The sequence below is a fragment of the Eurosta solidaginis genome, chromosome 3 (genome assembly GCF_040869045.1).
Source record: "Eurosta solidaginis isolate ZX-2024a chromosome 3, ASM4086904v1, whole genome shotgun sequence".
Taxonomy (NCBI): Eukaryota; Metazoa; Arthropoda; class Insecta; order Diptera; family Tephritidae; genus Eurosta; species Eurosta solidaginis.
Window position 1 is genome coordinate 196,244,941 of NC_090321.1, and position 9,310 is coordinate 196,254,250.

The following is a 9,310-nucleotide window of genomic DNA, read 5'->3' on the forward strand; positions in this document are numbered from 1 at the left end:
TGCTGCACGCTAATTTGAGCCACCCTGATCATTGGGTTAAGACTCGCCTGCTCGCCTTCCGGGGATTGACGACCCATCCTCACCCAACTCCGCCAGGTTGAGCTCCCCAGGAGCTTGTTTGCGTCGCCAGAAGATCGTCTTCAGAGAGCGTTCCCAGAACGCTCCCTTTCTCCACCTCCTTTTTATTATTTTTATTTGCCCGGGCATCGGAGGGGACCGTTCGCTGTAGGATATATGGGGCTTTCCTCTTAGTTCGGCTCATGTTGGGACCCCTCCGCAGAGGAGATTCCAACATGATACTTAAGCCCTTTCTCCACGACAAGGTAACCAACATTGAAGGGGGAAATGAGCCCTACTTAGTTGCCCTACTTTGGCAAAACAATTTTAAAATACACGCTGTGCATTGCGACATTGTCCTTCTTCGTTGAAATTGGTTACACCAGCTAACACAGTGATGCCCTTTACATTAAATTTCGACACGCATTGCACAAATGTAACCACGATTTGCATATTGACCAATGAACCAATGCAACTATAGCCACCTTTAACATATATTTCGACCTTGGAGGTTAGGTTAGATTGAACTTGTCGGTCAATAAAGACCTCACATAGACTGAATGTGTCCATAGTGTTGCCAGAATTGGTTTTACGACCAAACAGAAGAACACCAATCAGGTCCCAAGACATATGTTATAGAATAACTCCGTCCTCTTGGAAAATACTAGCAATTTTCCAGGACCCAGCTTAATTGCTTCCTCAATATCTAGCAACTCTGCTGCCCCTAATAGCTGGAGTCTTGACATGGCGAGCGCAGGACATGAACACAGAACGTGCTCAGCCGTTTTTTCTGCAGCTCACACTTCCTACACTTGCCGTTACTGACAAGGCCTAACTTGTAAGCATGAGACGCCAGAAGGCAGTGTTCAGTCAGTATGCCCATCGTCAGCCTTAAGTCTTCTCTCTTCAGAGATATGAGCCACTTTGTGAGTCTAATACTGTAGGCTTTGCACATGATCTTAGAAATTTTGCAGCCCCTCGCTTTTGTCCACGCCTGTCCTGATTGATGGATCATATGCAACTCCTTTCTCCTTTTGATTTCTCCCAAACGGATTGCTACCAAATATGGGCTATCCTCTATTTTCGAAAATGTGCCATTTATAATGCGAAATTGCGCATTCGTGTAAGTCAAACGAGAGCTTAGCACGACGAACGGGATCGTGAAATTATTGCGTAAATTAATTTAATTTAAAACTTTTTCGACGCTTGTTGTGTATAAAATAAAGCAAGATAAATTTTGTAGGCGCCATTCATATGTACATAGTAGGTTCGTGTAAATAAAAAACAAAATTACAAATATAATGAAAATTAAACAAAAAGATTTCGCTTTATCAAAATTTCAAATTCAAGATATTTATGCATATTCTAACGACATTAAATAAGCCCTACTTTGGCCAAACAATTGGCAACTAATTTTCAAAAGGAAATTTCCATATAATTGTTTGTTTATATGTGCATACATTTGCACGGTTGTATTGTGTTATTAAGTTGAGAAAGACTATGTGATATGTGTACACATGTGCCGTATATTTTATGCTTAAATACGGAAAAGTACACAGAGTTCGCTTGTTAATTTTTTTTGCCAACTGATAATATATTCTAACGTATACTGTCGCTAAGATGACACTCCGGCCAAGAAAGTGTTTCTATCGGAACCCGTCTATGGACGGAAGTACAGGGCGGCCCCCACTCCGTTGGAAGGACCAGGTGGAAAACAACTCCCTTGGTGTGACATGGCGCCGGTTGGCAGAGAAGGAGCGACTAGTGCGCTTTGTTGGACCGCCATAACCGATTGAACGGTTAAGCGCCAATTAAGTTTTTTTTTAGCATCCAATATATTTTGCCAACTGTATAGATAAAAAAAAACCTCTAACACTTTTATTAAGAATATCAGCACTGACCGATTTTGGCTACTAACCAATTTTCATGTCTTAAAAAAGGTACGAAAAATACTTCAAATTTGGTTTAGCTTGTAAAATGGGCATCTCTAGCTTGATAATTACAAAATTGAAGAAGATGGTGTAGATGTGAGGTATTTTTCGTACCTTTTTTATGATATGAAAATTGGCTCGTAGCCAAAATCGATCAGTACAATATGGCTGTATGTTCAAGCTTTAAACAAATACAGCATAAAGACACACATTTTTCCCATAATTATTTCCCAACAATCGCCCAGGTTTTTTGAAAAACTCTTCTAGTACTTCGTTTACAGAAAGTGGTGTATCAATATGGATATTCAATATGGATTTCAAGGAACATTTCACAACAATTTCATAAAATTCATGCAGTTTATTGCATTTTTCAGCGTTGTATTCATTTTTGGGCAACAAAACACCGAAATTTTGGAAAATTACTTGGTGTTTCATATAACTGCTCTTGATATGAGTTATGAATACATCAAGGAATGGAATATAGAATGCAATGCTATAATAATCTTCGACGCTCTCAGTACCAACGTTGCATATATTTAATTGATGTTTACTGATGCGTAGTTTCTTGTGTAGCGCAACTCTCTCAAGGGGTGGCCAGCGCATTATATAGCTTATCCAACCCAATTGTCAACCTTACCTACCCGTGGCGAATCCTGTTTCATTAACAGCCGAGGCTCTAGCGGCCCGAACTTCTGATAGATCAAGGGGGTGGGAGGGCGGTATGGTCTAGAAGGTTTCATTTGGTCATAACAAATCGTTTCCCGAGATGGTCGGGCTATTACTTTTATTGTGCTTGTTACCGGAACGTACGGGATCTGCATCCGGCAAAGGACGAACAACATCGATAACACTCCCAAGGCCTTCGGGGCTTTTATCGCTATTATCGCTACAACAACAACAGCAACGTTTGGAATTGCACGCTAGAAAAAGCAGCTTGAAACTGAGAAGCTTGTGCTGAAGTTTTGTCGTTTGTGCCTTCTGCTATCTCTTCAAAGGCTTCGAATATTACTGGCTGAAGTTCAATGTAAGTGGATACCGCTTCATGACATTGGCCCATCTTGTTGGGTAGACGCTTTGGAATGTTTGTCTTCGACTTTCTTTTTATACCCAGCTGTACTTGTACACAGGGTATTATATCTTTGATTGGAAAACGGTTGGTTGTACAGGTATAAAGGAATCGAGGTAGATATAGACTTCCATATATCAAAATCATCAGTATTGAAAAAAAATTTGATTGAGCCATGTCCTCCCGTCTGTCCTTCCGTCCTTCTGTCCGTCTGTCCGTTAACACGATAACTTGAGTAAATATTGAGATATCTTCACCTAATTTGGTACACGAGCTTATCTGGTCCCAGAATAGATTGGTATTGAAAATGACCGAAAATGGATGATAACCACGCCCACTTTTTATATATATAACATTTTGGAAAACATAGAGACCTGCACCACCCACTTGTGATAAAATCAATTTTACAAATATTATTAATTCGCAGAGAGGTTGCCTTTACTATAGGGCATGCTTTGAACAAAAATTAACGAAATCGGTTAAGGACCACGCCCACTTTTATATAAAACATAAAAGGGTCGTGGACGAATGAAATAAGCTATATCTTTGCAAAAATGAGCTTTATATCAATGGTATATCATTTCCCAAGTGGATTTATAACATTAAATAGGAAAAATTTCAAATTAGAAAAATGGGCGTGGCACCGCCCCGTTTATGACTAAGCAATTGTTTATGTTTCGGTAGCCATAACTCGAAGAAAAATTAACGGATTGTAATAAAATTGGGTACACAATTTTTCCCTATAGTAGAAAATAAATAAAAATGGACCGGATCAGTTAAAGACCACGACAACTTAGATATAAAACAAGTTTAAAAGAGTCGTAGAGTAGAATAATCAGCTATAACTTAGCAAAAAATAGTTTTGGATCAATGATATTTCACTTATCAAGTTTTGTTGAAAGAGGAAAGACATTTTTTTTAAACGGGCGGTGCCACGTGTTATGTAGAAAAGAAATTTATCTGAAATGGAATGTGCAATTGAAGCTCACGCTGCGTATATAATGTTCGGTTACACCCGAACTTAGACACCTTGTTTGAAAATATTATTAATCGTAGACGCATTTCTAGTTGAGTTTATATACACACTGCGTACTCGCAGAAGGAATTGCACGAAGGTATGTGGAAGTATGGAGCGTAAATAAAGGCACCCTGAAAGCAAGTTTTCTCTCTCCTCTACTTTGGATGGTGATAGTTAACCGACTACTATAGCTCATGGAAGTGGAGGCAATAAGGTGATTGCCTAAGCGGACGATATTTTTGTTATTTTGCGGGCAAAATTCACTCAATCTCTCTGCAATCTTATGGATACTGCGTTATTACCAATACGTACGTAGGTAAGAAGCTCGGGATCAGGGTCAGTCCGAAAAAAACGGATGTGGTCCTTTTTACAAGAAGGTACAAAACGCCGGATCTTATACCAGCCAGGATTGGCGGCGAAGGCCTGATTTACAGAGATAAATGCAAGTATCTGGGAGTGTAGGAAATAGGATACCGCTCAGGATTGAGAAGATAACGGATCGGTTAAAGACAGCAACAACTGCGTCATTATCATGTAACAGAGCAACTGGTGTCTCGCGGGGTTTACACCATAAGTAGTTGATTTGATTTATGGTGTTCTGGTTTGTTGGCTGACGCTTACAAAGACCACGAACCTTATATGCTTCTTTAAGTCCCTCCAACTTGGGAGCTCTGTATGAGCGGGGTTCTTTTTTCGACTCCGACAGAGCCACTTAAAACTATCCTGCACCTACCCCCAATTGATTTGGTAGCCAAGGAAATAGCCACTACCGGAGCTCAACAAATAAGAGTAATGGCAGTTTAGGGAAGAATAGGGGAAGTGGCCATTCCATTATCTTGAGGACTAAAACCCTTGTTTCAGTACCAGTATTTACTAATTATTGCACTCTTTGCAACATTTTTTACTAAGAATTGCACAGTGTGCATTCCCACACCACAATAATGGGGTGTGGCTCCAAGGTTGACGGGAAGGCGGAAAGGAAAATTTTAAAGGACCTGTGAATAGAGATCTCCTTCGGGCTTCCCGACTATTATGGCGTTTATCAAGTGGAAATATTACCACCAGTAGTGCTGTAAATCAATTGGCACCTGTGTCTAAAAATGGGAAAAGGGTTATATTTTTCTCGGACAGCCAGGCCGCGCTTAATAGCTTGGCCTAACGTGTCAACTACACAAAGTGGATCACTGAATGCCTGCAAATCTGTCAATAAAATGGCCCAGCACTTCGTTATTAGAATTATATGGATATCTGAACTCACTGAAATTGAAAGCACCAATATAGCTGATCCTTTGTGAAAACGAAATGGTAGTTATACCTATGGCCCCTATGACTCGATTCGCAGAAGCTGATACAGTAAGGGTTATTTACTGTTTAGGTCATTACAATGAGCCCATTGGTCGCCTAAGTGTTGGGATGGAATGAAACTTCTCGCCCCAGCCTATTAAACCTAACCTAACTCTACTATTAACCAGATAGGGAAACCCGTCTTGAAGAATTCAGTATGCCAACAAATGAAATCAGATGCTCTCCGTTACGCGGAAAACGGTTGAACTGGGGGGTATTTAAAATTGTACTTGAACAAATCTCAGCAAAAGTGGAAGAGCACCACGGGTTGTGCAACTTCAAGAGCTACTACATGGCCAGACTACAACGAAAGGAGGACAAAGAGCCTACTAAATAGATCTCAAGTCGACACTTATATGTTTATAGTGGCTTCCACCGTCCATTGGGTGCAATAGGTAGTTAGTTTGCATAATGGCCTGTGCAGAAGTGGTAGAAACGTAACTACAAACGAGGCTGTTGAGCATTTTTTTGTACCCATAATTGAAAAGACACTGTCATTGTTCATGCTTCTGCAACATATGTATATGAGGACGGATATGATAAGTGACTGATAGATCATGGTTTTAGTTTGCCGAGAGAGGACTTTACCTTTCAGTGTCCTACTTAGCACAAAGTAGCACTAATTGGCAAGAGTTAATCTTCACTAAATTTGGGATATTTATCACACTATAATTATGCAAAAAATTTTGTTTCTGATAAATATATACATATTTTGCCTTTAGTTTAGGACGAAACTGTAAAAATTTGATTGAGCCATGTCCGTCCGTCCGTCCGTCCGTCTGTCCGTCCCACAGTCTACCCGTTAACGCTATAACTTGAGTAAATATTGAGATATCTTCACCAAATTTGGTACACGAGCTTATCTGGGCCCAGAATAGATTGGCATCGAAAATGAGCGAAATCGCCCACTTTTTATATATATAACATTTTGGAAAACATAAAAAATTTGATTATTTAGTAAATAATACACCTAGAATGTTGAGATTTGAGGTGTGGATTGATATTGAGAGCTGCACATTTCTGCCATGGTACTGCAGGCACGACAGTAATTTTGAGTTCATTACTAAGTTCCTTCTTGTCGGGTCTTATTAAACCCCACCCACTAATTCTAATATTTGTGCCCGGTGTTAATTTAGCAGCGCAAAAAGCTATTTTTTTTTACTTTAGGACACGAGTTAAAAGGTGCAAGCACTTAAATTGCACCCACACCCATATTGAATTGCATGGAATTGACTTTTTGGAAGAACATGGATAAAATACACGCTGTGCATTGCGACGTTGTTCTCTTTCATTGAAATTGGTTACACCAGCTAACAGATGCCCTTTACATCAAATTTTGACATGCATTGCACAAATGTAACCACGATTTGCATAGTGACCAATGGACCAACGCAATTATAGCCGCCTTTAACATATATTACTACCTTGGAGGTTAGGTTAGATTGAATTGGTCGGTCATTAAAGACCTCACATAGACTGAATGTGTCCATAGTGTTACCAGAATTGGTTTGATGACCAAACCGAAGAACCCCAATCAGGTCCTAGGACATGTGTTATAGAATAACTCCGTCGTCTTGGAAAATACTAGCAGTTTTCCAGGACCCAGTTAAATTGCTGCCTCAATATATGGCAACTCTGCCGCCCCTAATAGCTGGAGCCTTGACCTGGCGAGTGCAGGATATGAACACAGAACGCGCTCAACCGTTACTTCCTGCAGCTCACACTTCCTGCACTTGCCGTTACTGACAAAGCCTAACTTGTAAGCATGTGACGCCAGAAGGCAGTGTCCAGTCAGTATGCCCATTGTGAGCCTTAAGTATTCTCTCTTCAGAGATATGAGCCACTTTGTGAGTCTAATACCGTAGGCTTTGCACATGATCTTAGAAATTTTGCAGCCCCTCGCTTTTGTCCACGCCTGTCCTGCTTGATGGTTCATATGCAACTCCTCTCTCCTTTTGATTTCTCCTAAACGGATTGCACAAAATATGGGCTATCCTCTAAATTATTTTTAATTTAAAACTTTTTGACGCTTCTTGTGCATAAAATAAAGCAAAATAAATTTTGTGGGCGCCATTCATATGTACATAGTAGGTTCGTGTAAATAAAAAACAAAATTTCAAATATAATGAAAATAAAACAAATAGCTTTCGCTTTATCAAAATAACAAATTTAAGGTATTTATGCATATTCCAACGAAATGAAACGAGCCCTACTTTGGCAAAACAATTGGCAACTAATTTTCAAAAGGAAATTTCCATATAATTGTTTGTTTATATGTGCATACATTTGCACGGTTGTATTGTGTTATTAAGTTGAGAAAGACTATGTGATATGTGTACACATGTGCCGTATATTTTATGCTTAAATACGGAAAAGTACACAGAGTTCGCTTGTTTAGTTTTTTTGCCAACTGATAATATATTCTAACGTATACTGTCGCAAAGATGACGCTCCGGCCAAGAAAGTGTTTCTATCGGAACCCGTCTATGGACGGAAGTATAGGCCGCCCCCACTCCGTTGGAAGAACCAGGTGGAAAACAACTCCCTTGGTGTGACATGGCGCCGGTTGGCAGAGAAGGAGCGACGGGTGCGCTTTGTTGGACGGCCATAACTGTTTAACCGGTTAAGCACCAATTAAGTAAGTAAGTATACTGCCGCAAAACCAGAGTTGGGGGCAGTGCACTCAATTTTGAACGAAATTGCTTTAAGTTGAGTATGTTGATGGGATCTTAATTTGTCCCTTATTTTTTTTTATTTATATATCTTTCTCGTATTCGTAAAATTGAATGGAATTCAGGCGGCTTCTATAGCTGAGATGGGGTAGTGCATTAATGCACCAGCCTGCACTCACATTTGAATGGTAATGCAAAATATATCAGTCTCACTCATTTACTACCAGCTTTTAAATTTAAGTGAAATAATAGTTGTATTTTTTCTTTTTACATATATATACATATGCACTTAAACTTTATATGGACTGCTAAGTGTAAAACTTTATCTACACTCTTGAAATTGGTGCTCTGAAAATTAGTGCTGCTAAATTTCAGTAAGTATTATACTCAATTTCTACTGAAATGTGTCTCTACATTTTGTCTGGACACTATTCTACACTTCTATGACCGAAAAAATTGTGTGTCCACTATTCATCGCAACCGATGCAGCTGTAGGTTGTATATTATGATCAACACGCACTATTCAATACAACCCTTTTTGTTAGTGCCGTGAGTCTTCATTAATTGCCGCTAGATGGGTCTCCTAAACAAGATCTAAGTGATGATGTATTCACATGCAAATGTAAGTGTATTCACATGTAAAAAACACGACTAATTTTCAGCTTCAGCTTAGTGCACAAAAGTTTTCTTCACTCATTTGAGTTTGTATTCACTGCGAAATTTAGAAGCAAATTATGAATATTGCAACTCCTGTGAACCGCAATTCCTAACATATAAGGGAATTCTATCACTTCATTGAAGGACAGTAAACCTGAACGCTTTTATGAAATGTTTGGTATTTTAACGAATTTACTGCAAATCCTCTTATTTGCAACCTTCTCCTAAGTTCGAATCACTAAACTGTTGCATAAATAACTCCAATATTTAATAATGCAAAATGGCCTTTATTAAAGTACTTCACAATAAATACCTCTACTATTGCTCGACAGATAGCGTGTTTAGTCAAAACTGATTCTCGCCCCTCTACTGTTGTCGCCTTTTATACTGTTTAGTTTACCCGTTGATATTTCTAGGCGGTTCTGTTCTAGAAAATACTAGTTGGTTATCTGCTATAAGTTTCTTAGCTATAACTACAGATGCACAATTTTTATAGCTTCTCTCACAGCTCATGCACGCGTGTTTGTGAGCGACACTTCCACAATTATAATTGCATATCTCAGAT